General features: G+C 36.6%; 1 protein-coding gene across 1 annotated transcript in view; it reads right to left on the bottom strand.

Moving 5' to 3' along the window:
- The window catches only part of LOC137641382 (RING finger protein 17-like), a 1982860-nt gene that overhangs the window by 1811788 nt on the left and 151374 nt on the right, over nucleotides 1–19698 (bottom strand). The gene's annotated exons all lie outside the window — the stretch shown is intronic.

Below are 19698 nucleotides of genomic sequence, written 5' to 3'. Positions count from 1 at the left end.
ACCTTGACAGTTGAGTGGGGTAACACAAAGTATGGTGAAGCTAAAATGGGGTCACCACTGGATAAAAGTTGGGAATCGCTTCTCTAGACCAATGGTCGAGCCATAAGCAGGTTTGGATGGCAGACAGAGCTGATATTTCCATATTTATCATTTCTGAGCCACAAAATATGGAGGGGAGTGCAGATATGTCCTCCACCTAGGTGGACGGAGCTAGGCTAGCCAGGTTTTCTGGGAAAGGTAGTGGACTCTGAAAGGCCCCAGAAGACACAAGTAAATTTCTCTGTCCTTACAGGGCCTGAAGTGGTAACTCTAGGGGTCTGTTGACTTTAAGGGAACTCTATGAGGCTGAAACCTGCTTGTTAAATAGGTTTAGAGTCACTCTTACTTTGTTTTCAGAGTTCTAGTCTGTACTTGAGCTCAGAATTCTGCGCTTGCATCTGAACCCAGTCGTCCAGTTTTCTCTCAGAGACTGGATTCTTTGGGGGAGAGACTGCCATATCCTCTAGGTGATGGATGAAGCTTCTAATCCTCATAAATTGAGAATTGAATGAATGAATGATTTGAGGTTAGCATCCTGACATCGAAGGTCACTGATGCCAATATTGTTTATCATAAATAAAGATTAAAAGAATATTCTATTAAAACCAGAGAAGTAAATATTTTTTAAAAGTTGAACAGCATCAAGAAGACCTGCTTCTGATATAAATTCAAAAACACCATTAGCATTGTATGACACATCCAAGGATCTTGGCAAGGATGAACCCGCCATCCTCACCTCGAGCCTCAAACAGATATCTATTTTTTTCAGTGCTATAAGTGGGGCATTCAGTCAACAAATGCCTCGCTGTCAAGGGTATAAAATAGTCGTCGCAATATGGCTAGTGTTGGCCAACCAGCATAAACTCGTGTCATTTGAGTGTGACCAATGCAGAGATGACAAAGAGTAGTCCCCCATTTTCGGGGCATCCCATTATACCTCCAACGGGATATACCAATCAAAATTTCTCTCATCTTATTTTCGGTTAAACTCTCCCAATGCTCTTGTCAATTATTATATATAGAATTCTTAATGGCTGGTAAAAAAATCATTAAAGGGAATGGGACACCTTCTACGTAGCAACTCGGCTGCAACACTATGCCAGTGAATCTGCCTCTTCGTTTCCAGACACACCTGTGTGTGCTGGAACCCAACAAAATTGAACTGTTATACCTTTTAGGCCAAAAATTGAAAGCAATTCTAAAATCTTTAAAACTAAAAGGTTACTAGAATTAAATTCTAAAGCTTGAACGCCACTTCTTGAATCACTATAAATGGTAAAAATGCCCTCCTCTTTTAACGCTATTTTCTCAATAGCGATTAGTATGACATAATTCAGCAGTAAATATGTTAGATATTGGAGGAAGTGCACCTCTACAGTTAAAAGAACTACTATATCCTCCAAATCCAACGCCAGTTGTATGTGTGTGACGGTGAGTGAATACACTTGTGTGTCCCTAAAAATATCCTGATTTAACGCGGATAACAAAAGGCTATTGAGTGCAATATAGCTACAAGTTTTCGTGAATAGTCGGTGATTAGTTTGAGGGCAGAAAAGTGGGATAAAACGTCGGCATAGGATAGTTATCTTGTGTATTAATGAAAATCTGATCAAGATGGCACTATATAACACAGGCAACTCATGGAGAGACATCGCTGGAGTCAGCAAAAGCAAATTCCATGAGTTGGCGAAACAGGAGCTCGACCGTCTGATAACAGAGGTCACTAGTAACTCCAACCAGTGTGACGGAAAAATTCGCAGACATATTGAAACAATATGATCCAATAAACTGGAACAAATCTGCGGAAAACATCAGCAAAATAATAGAAGAAATTCTAAAGAAGATCCAAGTGATAAAGAGACTTATAAAGAAAGTCTACATCAATCAACACATTCCATCAAAGAACAATAAGAAGTCCAATATGGTGATTATGCTGATTGATGCATTGGGAAAAAGAATGTCAAAATGGTGTAATACATGTAAGATATGGTATTCCATTAATAATCCTCAACAACTGATTAGAAAATGTGATGCCTGCCATGTTCCAACACACCCTACATGTGCTGAAATACAGCAAAAAATAAAAAATAGTCACAAAGGTATTCTTCTCAACATGCTTAGTCTGGATAGAAAATATAATTAAGTCGAAACTAAATCTGCAAATAGTTGAAGATAAAGAAGAGGAAGAAGGAGAAGAAGAAGAAGAAGAAGAAGAAGAAGAAGAAGAAGAAGAAGAAGAAGAAGAGAAAAATGAACAGGATATGTGTAAGGATGCAGAGGAAATCATTGATATAACTTATGATGCCATCCAACAACATACTTATGAAGAAATAAATTATCAGATGGAAACAAATAATAGACCCAAGAGACTCTACCCGGACCTACATACTTTTAGGGAAGAGCAAGAACAAGAACAAAAAAGAAAGATATAGTCTGCAATATGCTGAAAAGAGGGAATTGCAGATTTGGCGAAAGATGCTACTACAAACATCCAAAGATATGCCATAACTATGAAATATATGGTAAATGTGCGTATTTAGACGGATATGGAGATGAATGCAGAGCTCTCCATCCAAAAATATGCAAAAACCTAAAAGAAGGAAAATGATGCAGTTTCAACAAAAAATGTCGATATATGCATCCTGCAACCATGAATGAGAGTAAGAAAACTCAGCAAATTGAAAAGAAAAATCATCATCATCATATACCAAAGGCACTTCCCCCAATTTTGGGGGGTAGCCGACAACAACAAGAAACAAAACAAAAAGGGGACTTCTACTCTCTACGTTCCTCCAGCCTAACCTAAAGAAAAAGGAAAGCAAAAATGAAAAAAAAAGAAACAAAAAAGCAGGCCACGTATATACAGCGCTATGTACCAAAAACCCCAAGATATGAGGCCTTTCAACCCAAATCTGCACATATAGAGCCCAACTACAAAGAATGCATCTATAATGCCAGGGGTTGGTGCAGATATGGGGATAATTGCAGGTATACACACAAATAAATATGAAGGCGAAAGAACAAACATAATAGAAAAGTTGGATTTTTTAATGGCAGAATTCCGGGAAATGAAGAAAAGAACATCATATCATAACAGGAAGGAAGCATGGGAGAATCCATATTATTACCAATATTAAATAATGGGGATGAAACACAAACCGTAATAGTGATGAATGCACAGGGTTTAGTCACGAGTAACTCTAAAAGGAAAATAGTGTTCTTAGACGAACTAACCCAAATTGAAAAAATAGATATATTAAATATAAGTGAAACATGGTATTCCCTAGAGACTGGCAGTGATGACCAGATAAAGGGTTTCCAAACTTATAGAACTGACAGAACAAATAGGAATCAAGGGGGAACCGCAATATATGGAAGAGACATAAATCAAGCAAAAGTCTGTGAAAAATACAGCAACACAGAATGTGAATTGATTGCGGTAGAATTTGAATCTGAAAAACTAGTGAATATTGTAGTTTACAGACCCCCAAATACTAAGGAGTTTGACATAATAGAAAAAATAGATGATATATGTAGAAACCATAAAGACTGGAATATACTCCTATCCGGAGATTTTAACTTTCCTTTCGTGGATTGGAAAGAACGGATAGAAGAAAGTGGTTGTATGTATACATATAAAAAAAAGAGTAATAGTAGCGCAGAAGATAAAAGGCAATTTGAAAAGCTTCAAGATATGCTATTAGAACATATTATGCAACAAATAAACCCCATTCCAACAAGAAAGGAAAATGTCCTAGATCTAGTATTTGTGAATGAGGTGAATTATGTTAAAGAAATAATAGTGTATAACACGGGAATTTCAGACCATAATGTCATAGAATCAATAGTCCATCCCAAAGCAAGTGATCACAAAATTAATCAAAGCACAAAACATTGGGAAGGATATGGAAAATATAATTTTTATAGTAAGAATATAAAATGGTCAGAAATAAATGAAGAACTGAATAAAGAATGGAAAAATGTGTTTATAAGTGATAATATACAGGTAAATACGGACATACTGTACAAAATACTGGAAAAAATTGTTCAAAAATATGTACCGAAGAAAAACAAACAAAAGACATGCATACCAAGAGAAGGAAGGATCTTATTTCAGAAAATTAGAAAGTGGAAGAAAAATCTTGCAAAAGAAAAAAATCTGTGGAAAATGATGGAAATAAAATGTAAGATAGAAAACGCAGAACAAAAGATTATACAGTCAAAAGAAAATGAAAAAAGGGACTTATGAAAATGAAAAAGGGGACTTAGAAGAAAGGACACTTCAAAATATAAAAAAAAGCCCAAAGTACTTTACATCTATGCAAAAAAGATGAATAAAGGGAGATTAGAAATAGGCCCTCTAAGAATTGAAGGACGGCTAACGAATGAAAAAAAGGAAATATGCAACATATTAGCAAAAAAATATAAGAGTGAGTTCACACCAAGAATTGCGAATGAGAATAATGAAACAGAAATGAGAGAAGAAAATGTTGAATATCTAACAGATATATATATTAATGAAGCAGATATTGTCAAGGCTATAAACGAAATTAAAAATGGATCAGCAGCCGGACCAGATGGAGTTCCAGCGATTTTGTTAAAAAAAACTGCAAACACTATCGCTAAGACGCTTGCAATACTGCTAAGACAAAGTGTAGATATGCGCGAGATATATGTTAAACATAAATTAGCTTATATAACCCCTATCTTCAAAAGTGGATCAAGACTAGAGGCAAGCAATTATAGACCTGTTAGTCTAACGTCACATATTATGAAAGTGTATGAGAGGGTAATAAAAAAGAAAATAGTGGATCATTTGGTTAAAAATAATTTGTTTAATATAGGTCAACACGGTTTTGTGCCCGGAAAAAGTACACAAACCCAACTGATAGCACACTATGAAAACATATACAAAAATATGATACAGTAAGTGAAAAAGACAGATGTGATCTATCTAGATTTTGCAAAAGCCTTTGACAAGGTAGACCATAATAGAGAAAAAAATGAGAAAGCATAATATTGTGGGAAAGATAGGAAAATGGGTAAAAGAATTCCTGCAAAACAGAAAACAGATAGTGGTTGCAAATGACGAGAAATCGGATGAAGCTCAGGTAATATCTGGCGTGCCACAAGGTACGGTTTTAGCTGCACTGCTGTTTGTTATTATGATCTCAGACATAGACTGGGATGTTGAAAACTCTGTAGTGAGAGTTTCGCCGATGACACAAGAATAAGTAAAGAAATTACTTGTGATGAAGATAGGAACTCACTACAAAGAGATCTAAAAATATATTAGTGGGCGGAGATAAATAACATGGTATTTAACTCCGATAAATTCGAATCAATGAATTATGGAAACAGAGAAGGAATGGTATATGCATACAAGGGACCTAATAATGAGACAATCACAAACAAGGAAGCAATTAAAGACCTTGGTGTAATGTTAAATGGGATTATGTTATGCAACGACCAAATAGCAACACTGTTGGCTAAATGTAAAGCAAAAATGGGAATGTTATTCAGACACTTTAAAACAAGAAAAGCTGAACACATGATTATGCTTTACAAAACTTATGTACGTAGTACACTCGAGTACTGCAATGTGATATGGTACCCACACTACCAAAAGGATATTGCACAAATAGAGTGTGTACAAAGGTCCTATACTGCTAGAATAGAAGAAGTTAAGGACCTTGACTACTGGGAAAGACTGCAAATTTTAAAACTATACAGTCTAGAAAGGAGAAGAGAATGCTACATTATAATACATGCATCGAAGGAATTACTGAAAACATCATGGAGCTAAAAATATCAGAAAGAGCAAGCCGAGGTAGATTAATAGTGCCAAAAAATATACCTGGAAAACTAAGGAAGGCGCACAGGACATTAATCCACTACGCACCAGCATCGATAATGCAGCGACTATTTAATGTGCTGCCAGCTCATCTAAGAAACATATCAGGAGTGAGCGTAGATGTGTTTAATAATAAGCTCGATAAATACCTAAGATGCATCCCAGACCATCCAAGACTGGAAGATGCAAAATACACCGGAAGATGCATTAGCAACTCTCTGGTGGATAGACGAGGTGCCTCATACTGAGGGACCTGGGGGAGCCCAAACAAAAAATAAGGCAATAAGGTAAGGTAAGCATCAGATTTGGAGCCATCGGTATACATAAAAGTTGATTCCCTATGTTCTTCAACATGTTCCATAAAAAGAGGCCTAGCTTCTAATTCAGTCATTTTTTTTAACACCAATAAAATATTTACAAAAAGACATCTCTGGTAATTTCCACGAAGGGGTTGATGATACCTTGATTGGAAGCACCTTACCTCTTATTTTATCAAGACTGTTTAATAATTGTTTTACCCAAAAGCCGTAAGGTTGAGATTTTAGGTGCAACTAAAAGTATGTTGAGTTCCTTACATGGCTTGAAGTCTGAAAGGCTAAGGAGTTTAGGAGCATTTGTAACCTAGACCAATACCAAATAATGGAAGACATTTGGTAATGGACTAAAGGTAACTCTTCAGCATCAACAAGGATACTTGGAATAGGTGAGGTTCTAAACGCTCCTGTGCACAATCTAATACCAGCATGATGTATTGAATCTAATATCTTTAATCGGCTTGGGGTGGCTGATGAGTATATTTCACACCCATAACTAATTTTGGAAAAAATTAAGGGCTTGTAAAATTTTAAAATAGTTTTATGGTCTGCCCCCATGATGTATGGGACAATACTTTTAAAATACTCAGAGCCTCAATACATTTAGCTTTCAACACCTTAAGTGTGGAACCCATGTCAACCTACAAACGAAAATCAATCCTAAAAATTCAGCATCACCTTCACACGGGATCCGATGACCTTACACGTATGTATCTGGGTCTTAATGTACACCCAGGATACAACAGAAATGTACAATAATAGTTTTGCTTGTTGAAAACTTAAACCCATTCATATCAGCCCACTGAATAATCTTTTCAATTGCGAGTTGTAGTTTTCTCTCAACCATTGCCATTCTAGCTGGCACCAGCAAATGATATGGAGAGATCATCCACAAATAGTGTTGAGAGAACATCCCAGGGAATGACCAAGGATATCCTATTAATTGCTAGTGCAAACAGGGTTACACTTGGCACACTACCCTGAGGAACTACTACTTCCCGACATTTACTCTCATAGTTTCCCCAACTCTCACTTGATAAACTTGGATAAACAGTGGTAGCTCTCCACTTAATCCAAACTTAATCGGTGATAAAATACCCTTCTTTTCAAGGTACCACATCAGTCTTGCATTGACCATCTTCTCCATGATTTTACAAAAACAAGATGTGAATGCAAATGGTCGATAGTTTGCTGCTAAAAATTGTCCTACTGTGTTATAAAAAGGCTAAAATAATGGCTAGGTCCCAAACACTTCGATAACTATGATCATGCCGTATTCTACTAATAACTGTTAAAATAAATAACTCTGTATTGAAATGTACATGTTTTATCATTGCATATGGAATTCCATCTGGTCCAGGGGCTGTATCATTACAAGTAGCGAGTGAGGAATCAAATTCTCTTTCAGTAAAAGGGGAATTATAAGACTCTTCCCTTCCTGTTGCTTTACTTCAACGCTCCTATATTGGTGACCAGGAGCTGCTCCACACTTGCATGATACATTTGAAAAATGATCACCCAGGGCATTGCTGATATCATTTGCTTCAGTAACATACTGACCGTTCACCTTAACAATGGTGGTGGGTTTGGGGTAAATTTGCTGCCAATCTTTTTTTTATTTTCCTCCATACAGTAGATGGTGTTGTTTTACTGTTGACCGAGGAAACAAAAGATACCCAAGATTGACGCCTAGCTTCTTTTATGGCACGACAGAACTGTCCTCTACACTTTTTGTATGTTATCAAATTTTCCTCAGTACGGCGTCTACAAAATTTAGTCAGATTTTCTGGTGGCTCTATGCCAGACAGTTAACATGGCGAGAATTGTCGTCCTTTGAATAATCCTGTGGTTTTGGAAATCAAATTGACTCCTGCTGTATGGAGTTTCATTCAGTAGGTCTATGGCATCATCAATACTTTTAAACTGTTCTACACTCCCCTAGATTCCACTTAGCTCAGGAACTTTAACCCGGTCTGCCTTGTCAAGATTCCATTGTGGCGATCTTTGTAAAGGTGGACCATTGTTGGTGTTTATAATGATTGGTGCATGATCACTAGTATGCCAATCATCTAATGTTCAATCAAAATCAAGAAGGCAGTTAGAACTTGCAATTGAAAGGTCAATGCCTGACAAGGCAGCTGTCTGAACATGGAAGTGTGTGGGCTCTCCTGTATTAAGGAGTCCGACATCCACGTTTTCCACAATTGATGATATATCGCCCCTGGTGTTTGCTAAAACATCACCCCACAAAGAATGTCTATCATTCAAATCTCCAAGTAAAAGAAAAGGTTGAGGGAGCTGTTGAATCACCTCTACTAAATTATCATACAATGTGTTATCATTTGGAGGCAAGTACAGAGAGCAGATTGTATATTTTCTCCCTATATCAATCTGTATAACTACTGCCTGCAGAGGTGTACGAATAGACAAGGGTATTTGGGGAACATCTCGACGAACGTATGCGAGGCTTCCGCCATGGCTCCCTGCTCGGTGATCATATGGTGTCCTATAGCTAACATATTCGTGAGGGCAAGTAGTATTAGCATCAAGCTTGCTCTCCTGTAGACGAACAATTATGGGGGAATGTTTGTAAATTAAGAACTTGTCATATTTGGCCCTTAAGCACTGACAGTTCCATTGTAAAATGAAGGAGAAAACTATGTATTATTTTCTGGAAGACATCTTTGTTGAGGTCTTCCCATTGATAGTTTTTTTTATAATATTTTCTGTGGGCTTCTTAAGTGTGGGTCTTGATAAGTTGGGTTTTATAATGGCCTTTTGAGTGTTCTTTTTACCTAATTCTTGTGGGGGATGGTGGACCTCAACTTGAATTTTGATGGATTCAAGAAGTTTTCCTGTTGATCAGAAATATCAACAGGCAGAACATCATATCTATTTAATTCAAAACTTTTGGTGTTTTTTAATGGATGGGGATGAGAAAGATGGAAGTCTCTCTCTTTTCCTATTGACAGTGGTGATTTATCAGGTTTTGGTGTTTTCCCCCTACAGGTGCACCTGATAACTCTGTTTTATGTGGAACCTCCATCAAATCAGGCTAAGATATAGCCTGAGAGAGGTTAGTATTATCTTTTGTACAAGGGGAAAAAGGTTTAATAGAGGTGAGCAAGCCTTAGGTGATATTCTTGCCCTATCCTGCAGAATTTTATCAGAAGATGGCGGATTTCTTTTCTGGGGAATACAGGCAGTAATAGGTGGGTTGGATGTCTCCTGCCTCATTTTTCCTCCTGATTTCAATACCTTTGCATAACTTGATGACTTACTAAATAGTCTCTTGGCATGCCCTTGGCATACACTTATGTGTTCGATACTGGATTTATTGAGAGCAGCCTCTTCTAACTTTGATTGTTGGCAGCTCTTATTAGTAGATTTATGATTCAAATTGCAGTTTATACAGTTGGCCTCTAGTGTACATTCTCCATGATAAACATTGGAGCAAGTACTACATATTTTATCATTCTTGCAAACTTTAGATGGATACCCATATCCAAAGCAATTAAAACATTGCAGCGGCTTCTGCTTAAAAGTTCAAACTTTAATCCATTTATTTTCTCTGTAAATGTGGAAAGGCACATCAGGATCCTGTAAAGTCAAGATAATCATTGACGTTCCAGGGACTTTAGGCACTTTCCACACATTTGAAGGACACATGGCCAACATCTCCTCTTCTGTAAACTCATTTAAGTCTCTATTAAAAACTACTCCCCTTCCATAACTGGAAGTTTAATGGGGTTTCACATCAAGCTTTATGTCATCATTCTCTATATTTAAATTGCAAAGTATAACAGATTGTTTCTGATTTGGCACTTATGAGGAAACTGTTCTTTCCAAACAGAGATATATCTCCTGGTGTGATGGTGCCTTCTTTCTTTTGAAGAAATTTACACACCGTAAAATAATTTCCTGTACTCCCTTTTGACTGAGCAATAAGCCACTTTGGTGGTTTTGCCTTTTTCTGTGAGGGTAAAACTACCTCTATACCTTTATCAATCCAATCTGCAGGTTTGTATAAATCTAGATCCTTAGGTACCCCATTGCAAAGAGCACCCTTGATGTTCAAATTATTGATTTTAATATTCATAATATTACTGATTGATTGAATGCTTCATCATGATTATCAAATGATATTCATGAATCCCATTTGTCACCTTCAAGCCTCATTCTAATTTCTTTAATATTACCATAACATTGAAATGTTTTATACAAGACATCGTAATTTGTTTCTATTGGAATTTGGGTGACGAAGGATTTGGAGTTTCCCTGTTACCAAATTACTTAATTTTTTAGCATCCGTAGAATGGTCCTTTTAGAGTTTCCAGGTCGTCAACAGAGGGGTTGGTTGGTAAAGTAGAAGCAAGCCGGGTTATCCTCCTCTTATCGGAGGATGTCAGTCCTGCTATCCCATGTGGCCAAACACGAGAAGAGGCTTGTAACTCACAGATAATGAATAGTAATGCAAGTGACTGTGAATAAAGAAAAGATACTATGAATGAGCACTAAATACTAAAACAGTAAGCAAGATGAATGCACGAGGCTTGATCATAGAAAGTGAGAGCATAATGTTTTCAATTCACGACAAGCAGTGTTGTGAGGAGGCGATGTGGGTAAGAGTCCTCTTGATGCATGCGCATGTGCGATGGTTGCCTAGCAATGGAATCATGGTGCAATCAAACCAATATTCTTTGATTGGCCAGTCGTAGAAAATATGACTAGGAGGAACCTATATAAATGACTCGGAAGTTTGTATCCTCGAAGGAATAAATATATCAAATACACCCTTCTTTAGGTGGTTGTAGGTAGCTCTCCCACCTACAACTCCAATGCCTGGCGTCACCCATTACCCGTAAATATGGGTGACTTTAAACCAGATCACTGGAGTCCGACTCTCAACAGACTAAGTCTGCACCCAATAGGGTCTGCCAGAGGGTGATGGTATCTTAAATTTGTACAGGTTGAGATGGTATGCCATCCATCCCACAATGTGCCAAATCTAAAGAAGCAGTCAATACCAAAGTCATACAGGCCAAAGTCGTCAACAATTTCATGCCCAAGAGGAAGAGATGGGAGAATAAAAGTAATCAAAAGAAAGGAGAAAGTGCTGACCAATTTAGTTGGATCAACAATTGGGCACCAAGATCAGGTTGGAAAGCAGTTTCCACCTTTCATCAGAGCCAAGCTGCTAATCCCTAAGGCCGCCATCCTAATCAAGGCTTCAGCATCTGGGGGGTCATAAATTGAGATGTGTCTGTAACAGACATGGAGGCTTCAAGAGGGCTTATTTCTGTTAGGCTGGCGCCAGTGTGCACGGCGGCGATCCCAGTTTGGTTAACAATGGTAATGTCAAAATTTTAAGAATTTTACATATCTTGAACGTCCTTTTCTTTAGTCGTATACTCATCGAGTTGAGATAAGGAAGCAGAGAGAGAGCCCTGGGAAAATTTCTTTCAGGCTCAACATTTGGGGCAGAAGGACTTTCTTCCCCAGATTTGGCCTATTTAAGTGAGATTTCTCTACAGGGAGGACTCTGTACAGTCTTCGACGCAGGCCTCCACAAGGCTTCTTTGTAAAGTTGACTCTCAAGTCAGACTGGGGTTCTGTTATTGAAGTGGGGTAGGTGGTTTCTTGTCCTTCTTTACCTCCCAAGTTTCGTGAAGGGATATCCCCTGAGCAGATCATTCTAGGCACTAACGAGTGCACTTCAATCAAGATAACAGGTATCTCATGCTTACAATTTATGTCCATAAGGCCACTGTTTGGGCCACTCCCGGGGCTTTTCAGGGAGGATGTTTCAAGCTGATTGGATTGCGGAGAAAAGTTTTCATGCATTAAACCACTAGCATGTAATCTGTCGTCATTGTGGAGGGACATGATAACCTGGGATGAGTTGTAAACTTGTCCTGCGTATGAAATTTCATCATGCACAGAAATGGTGGCGCATAAGGTGACATGTGCAGTGATGGCAGCTTTATCTGGCCGAACAATAAGCCTGACAGAATCATGGAAAGGGGTAGTTCCAATTTTTGTCCTATTACTCGACTTCCCTGCCTTAATAGGCACGGAAGGCGAGGGTAAATTAAATGGAACGAGTAGGTTTGGTAAGCTTTGGGGTGTGGAAGCAGCTAATGCAGTCCAACCACCCTTATCATAAGCCTCTAAAGAGTATTTAAAACTCTGTAGAGAAAAAATCTTAGGACCCCTTTAGACATTATGCAAATCTAGTTTGTGAGAACATGTTAGGTATTGCAAAATTCTGTCTTAAACAAGGTTGCATTATGGCCAAAAGGAAAAGCTGTCTAAACTCGAGTCCCTCCAACAAGAATCTCTCGCAGAACAAGCATGTTTATTCTCCATAATCGTGGTTATTGTGCTAAGACCTGGCTTAAGGCAAGAATCTTCAACAAGTCCAAGTTAAAGATCTCGCTGTGTATAGTCGCCACTATTCTAAATATCATGGATGTCATTTATTGTAATTTAAGTTTCAGGGAATTCCCAACATGAAAAACTTAAGGGAGGCTCTTGCCCCATAGGAAATTCGGCAGGAGACGCAGCAAAGTAATATCTCGTTAAGTTTCCTGCGACAAAAAAAAATCTCTCTCCCATTGGGGGAAGTCCATTCCCTACTGTATTTGTAAGGTGATTCCCTTGAACATCTCTTGTCTAAGCAAGTGGGAGTAAAAACGATGTGTATCTACAGTATGTCTGCCAGACTCATAAGGATGCTACAATGGTCGCTATCCTGTGACAGGTAAGAATGTAAATATTGAGGTTTACTAGACATAAAGCACTCGCTTGTAACTCACAGATAATGAATAGTAATGCAAGTGACTGTGAATAAATAAAAGATACTATGAATGAGCACTAAATACTAAAACAGTAAGCAAGATGAATGCACGAGGCTTGATCATAGAAAGTGAGAGCATAATGTTTTCACTTCACGACCAGCAGTGTTGTGAAGAGGCGATGTGGGTAAGAGTCCTCTTGATGCATGCGCATGTGCGATGGTTGCCTAGCAATGGAATCATGGTGAAATCAAACCAATATTCTTTGATTGGCCAGTCGTAGAAAATATGACTAGGAGGAACCTATATAAATGACTCGGAAGTTTGTATCCTCGAAGGAATAAATATATCAAATACAACATATAAATAACAAATAGATTATGAGGTAGAATATGTCATAAATAGCAACTTAAATCTTATTTACAAAAGCCATGATTAAAAAAAAAATTCTAAAAATTCTTATCATCTGATTAAAGGTCAATAAAGCTTCTTACCAAAACATAAATTTCTCTTCTAAAAACCTTAGTCTCTAAAAATATGTTTTAAACTTAAAATAATCACTTATATATATATATATATATATATATATATATATATATATATATATATATATATATTACATATATATATATATATATATATATATATATATATATATATATATATATATATATATATATATATATATATATACATATATATATATATATATATATATATATTTATACATACATATATATATATATATATATACATATATATATATATATATATATATATATATATATATATATATATAGATATATCATATATATACATATATATATAATTATACATGTGATATATATATATATATATATATATATATATATATATATATATATATATATATATATATATATATGTGTGTGTGATATATATACATACACTATGTATATATTATATATTTGATATACATACAGTGAACCCTCGTTTATCGCGGTAGATAGGTTCCAGTCGCGGCCGCGATAGGTGAAAATCCGCGAAGTAGTGACACCATATTTACCTATTTATTCAACATGTATATTCAGACTTTTAAAACCTTCCCTTGTACGTAGTACTGTTAACAAACTACCCTTTAATGTACAGAACACTTAATGCATGTACTACAGTACCCTAAACTAAAACAGGCACAAATATTAAAGGTGATTTTATATCGTGCATTTCCTAAACATGCTAAAAAGTACGATAAAAAATGGCAACCAATGTTTTGTTTACATTTATCTCTGATCATAATGTAGAAACAAACTGGAGGTAGAGCTTTGCTTATTACCCAGACATATTTCCCATACTTTTCCCTTAGAACTACATCACATCTTCCTACTTTAGATATATATATATATATATATATATATATATATATATATATATATATATATATATATATGTGTGTGTGTGTGTATATATATAATATTTATATGTATACACATACATAAATACATGCATACATATATATATATATATATATATATATATATATATATATATATATATATATGTATTACTGTATATATATGGGTTATGGAAAAAATCCGCGAAGTGGTGAATCCGCGATGGTCGAACCGCGAAGTAGCGAGGGTTCACTGTATATGTGTTTAAGTATATATATATATATATATATATATATATATATATATATATATATATATATATGAGATGTGACAATACCAATTTGGAGACCGATATCCAGTTTTTTTTCCAGATCGATACCGATACTCCGATATTTTAGAGATTCTTTCTATTAATTACAATAACAGTAAAATGTTGATTTGATTACTGACTTTTCAGCTTCTTCAGTGTGCAATGCAGTATGTGAGGCATCATAAGGCCTATTCAGGCCTTTGTGGTATCTATTTGACATAAAAGTGTTTTAAAATTTTGTTTTAGAAACATGTAAAACTATGGATGCTATGTCCATGGCAATGAAACAGTCTGATCATAAATCTGGTGCCTGTAACAATATAATTTTTCTTATTACTGAATATCACAATTTAGTTCAACCAGATTTCTGAGCTACAAAAATTTAGTCTTAGCATGAGAGGCTATGTTAGTAGCTTTAACTAGAAACAAATATAGGTTTCCATTTAAAACACTCAACCTCCGTAATAATGTTATATTCTACATATCACACTTTGTCTTTTAGTTAACTTTTCAGGTACAGTTGCTTGCAAGACTTCTATTGCACACCAAGCTGGGAGAAAAGTAGAAATTTAGAATAAATACAGAAATTCATATTGATTGTAAAAGGATTCACCAGTAATAGTGAAATTCTTTATTTAGCAAAGTCCATATTTCAGGTATTGATATGTTAACTTCTATTCCAAAAGCAATGTTAGTCCCTTTCAATTGTAGTACTCCGCGAGTAAGAGTCAAGATATACTATTGTAGTTAAAATGAAATATAATAAATTGTCAGTTGGAAAAAAAAAACCGCGGGGGAGGGGGGGGGGGCGGGCGGTGGAATTGCCAACTTCACTTCCTGTCCATTTTTAAGGATAGGCAAATTAGCTGCGTAACTGTACGAAATCAATATCTTAGTGAACTTATCATATATGTATACACACACACACACACACACACATATATATATATATATATATATATATATATATATATATATATATATATATATATATATACGAGAGCCAAGTAAAAAATAAGGTTCCCAAAATTTTTGCAGGTATAAGACATTTTTTATTGACATAAATAAGTATACAATGTGAAAGCTTATACTTTAAACTATTTTTCTACATAGTCGCCAGATTTTTCTACGCATTTTTCCTGACGATTTATCCACTTCTGAAAACCCTCTTCGAAGAACTCCGCCGCCAGGCCGTCGATGAACTTGCTGACCGCTCCCTTCACCTCTTCATCTGTATTGAAGCGTTGTCCACCCAAGTGTTGCTTCAATTTCGGAAACAAGTGGAAGCAACTTCCACTTGTTTCCGAAATTGAAGCAACACTTGGGTGGACAACGCTTCAATACAGATGAAGAGGTGAAGGGAGCGGTCAGCAAGTTCATCGACGGCCTGGCGGCGGAGTTCTTCGAAGAGGGTTTTCAGAAGTGGATAAATCGTCAGGAAAAATGCGTAGAAAAATCTGGCGACTATGTAGAAAAATAGTTTAAAGTATAAGCTTTCACATTGTATACTTATTTATGTCAATAAAAAATGTCTTATACCTGCAAAAATTTTGGGAACCTTATTTTTTACTTGGCCCTCGTATATCACCCATATGAACTGGTTTTCGAGCTATCTTCCTGGGTTCTTATTAACCAATATTATCAGAATTGAGATTACCACATGGCAATATTTTTCATATTACTGTTGTTTGTGCACAGTTATATAGATCTTTGTAAGCATGGCCATTCAATTGAAACAATAAAAATACATTGACATCAACTCAGCAGAATAAAGAAAGAATTTAATCTAATATCCTCTATATATATATATAAATACACACATTATATATACACATACACATATATATATATATATATATAATATATATATATATATATATATATATATATATATATATATATATAGATACATACATACATATACACATTATATATACACATACACACATATATAATGTATATGTATATATATAAATACATATATATATATATATATATATAATATATATATATATATATATATATATATATATATATGTATATATATACATATATATATATATATAAATATATATATATATATATATATATATATATATATATATATATATATATGTATATATATACATATATATATATATATATATATATATATATATATATATATATATATATATATACGTGAAAGACTCTGCTCACCAAATTTTCAAGCTGCGAAACGAAATGCGAGTATTTTTATGATTCACTCACGAAAAATGTTTTACTTTAAGAAGAGATATTTACCAGCCAGGCCGATAAAAAAAATAGACACCGATCACAAAGTTGAAAAAAATGGGTTCAGACAACAGAAAATGTAGCTGTAATCTGTAATTAGGGTAACTAAAATAGTACAGTATTGTACTGAATGCATTGTATTATTTTCCATGTATATATATATATGTATGTATATATATATATACAGTGGAACCTCTACACACGAACGTATCTACATCAGAATTTTCCAACATCCGAAGTAAAATTCGAGCAAATTTTTTACTACACCCGAATTTTATTTCGACACACGAAGTAAGCAATTTTCGTCGTACCGGTTGTATGGTTGTATCCGAATTTTTCGACACGCGAAGTAAAATTTGAACACGTTCCGACTCTACACCCAAATGTTTTTTTCGACACCCGAAGTAAACAATACTCGTACGCGTAGTCGGTGCTCATAGCGCCTGAAGTGTTTTTTATTTCCGCCGATAGAAGGCAGCACATCGACCTCGGAGGGACGCTCAATTAGCGCGGCTTGGGTCAGTCCTCTGTTCTCGTCGGCTTCTTGCGGTTGTGCTCTGTGCGTTCTGATATTAACTCTGTTTTAATCGTGATTTTTTACGTGCATCCTTTAACGGTAATTTACGTAAAGTATGGGTCCTAAAAGGCTTAGTTTTTGCAAGTGGTAGTGGTTGTGGTGAGAAAAGGAAGAAGGAAATGCTTTCTATAGAAATTAAGCAGGAAATTATTGAAAAACATGAGCGTGGCGTCCGCGTGAGTGAACTTGCTAAACAGTATGGCCGTAATATGTCGACGATCTCGACAATCCTTAAACAGAAAGAAGCTATTAAAGCAGTGAAACCTTCTAAGGGGATCACTATAATTTCCAAACGCCGTACCCCTATCATAGAAGAGATGGAACGACTTCTACTAGTGTGGATTAAGGATGGAGAGATCGTTGGCGACACCATCACCGAGAGCGTTATCTGCAAGAAGGCGCACGCCATCTTTACGGACTTGAAGGAGGAGCTCTGGGGGTGATGCTGGGGAGAGTTCAACCGAGCCTTCCTCAGATGATTTCAAGGCATCTCGTGGCTGGTTCGAGAAATTTAAGAAACGGTCCGGGATTCATTCAGTTGTTCGCCACGGAGAGGCTGCTAGTGCGGACACAAAGGCTGCAGCTAACTTTGTCAAGAACTTTGAAAAGATCGTGAAGGAAGAAGGCTACGTAGAGCAGCAGGTGTTTAATTGTGATGAAACCGGGCTGTTTTGGAAGAAGATGCCGAGTCGAACCTACATCACTGCCGAAGAGAAGAAATTGCCTGGGCATAAGCCAATGAAGGATCGGTTGACTCTTGCCCTATGTGCCAACGCTAGCGGGGACTTTAAAGTCAAGCCCTTACTTGTTTACCATTCAGAGAACCCTAGGGCCTTTATAGCACACAAGGTCGATAAGGATCAGCTTCATGTTTTCTGGCGATCCAACTCGAAGGCCTGGGTCACTAGGCAATTCTTTGTGCAATGAGTGAACCAAGTTTTCGGCCCTTCTGTGAAGAAGTATCTTCATGAACAGAAATTGCCTTTAAAGTGCCTGCTATGCCTTGACAATGCACCCGCTCACCCCCCCCCCCCCGGACTTGAAGATGATATCTTCGATGAATTCAAGTTCATAAAGGTGCTGTATCTTCCACCGAATACCACCTCTATCCTCCAGCCCATGGACCAGCAAGTCATCTCTAATTTTAAGAAGCTGTACACCAAGCACTTATTTAAGCAGTGCTTTAATGTCACGCAAAGCACCAACATAACTTAGCGTGAATTTTGGAGGGGCCACTTCAACATCGTGCACTGCTTGAAGATCATAGATCAGGCTTGGGTGGGATTAACTCGACGGACCCTGAATTCCGCTTGGAAGAAGCTTTGGCCTGATGCTGTTGCTCCCCGAGATTTCGAGGGTTTTGACCCCGAACCTGATCCCGTGGTCGGTGCAGCGGAAGCCGTAGAGGAAATCGTCACCCTTGGCAAGTCCATGGGTCTGGAGGTCAACGCAGATGACGTTACGGAACTCGTCGCCGAACATCACGACGAACTGACGACGGATGAGCTCAAGGAACTCCATGCTATGTCGGAGCACATGAGTGATGACGAGGAAGAGAGCGAGGAGGTAGAACATGTGTTAGGTTCAGCGCAAATAAAAGAGGTGTTAGGAAAATATCAAGACGTGGTCGACTTCATCGACAAATACCATCCAAAGAAATTGCAGGTTTGTCGTGTAGTTTCTCAATTCGATGATGTTTGCCTAACTCACTTTCGAAACATTCTGAAAAGCCGTACCAAGCAATTATCTATCGATGCTTTCTTTAAAAAAACTGCGAAGTGAACTCGCGATGAAGAGGATGTAAGTGAACCGAAGAAAACGGCAAAGAGTGAAGCGGAAGAAAGTGAAACACAGAAAACGGAAAAGATTGAAGTTAAAGAAATTCAGTCAATATTAAATGTAAGTGATAGTGATTAAAATTACGTAATCATCAAAAAGAAAAAAAGAAAATGTAAAAAAAATATAAAATATAAAAATAAAAAAAAAATAAGCTAAGTTATGTTAAAGTTCACTTAGTGTAAGTTAGAATAAGTTACGGTAGTGTTACGTTTATCGTAGTTAACCTCTCTACCTCCTTGCCGTCCGTCCGTCTCCTCTCTGCGTAGCGAAGACGAACAACACCTGCGCTGGAGTTTCTAAGGTAAAGTGACGCTAAAAACCCGT

Source organism: Palaemon carinicauda, chromosome 5 (genome assembly GCF_036898095.1).
Source record: "Palaemon carinicauda isolate YSFRI2023 chromosome 5, ASM3689809v2, whole genome shotgun sequence".
Classification (NCBI taxonomy): Eukaryota; Metazoa; Arthropoda; class Malacostraca; order Decapoda; family Palaemonidae; genus Palaemon; species Palaemon carinicauda.
Note: the sequence above shows the minus strand (reverse complement) of the source record. Positions and strands in the feature narration are given on the sequence as shown.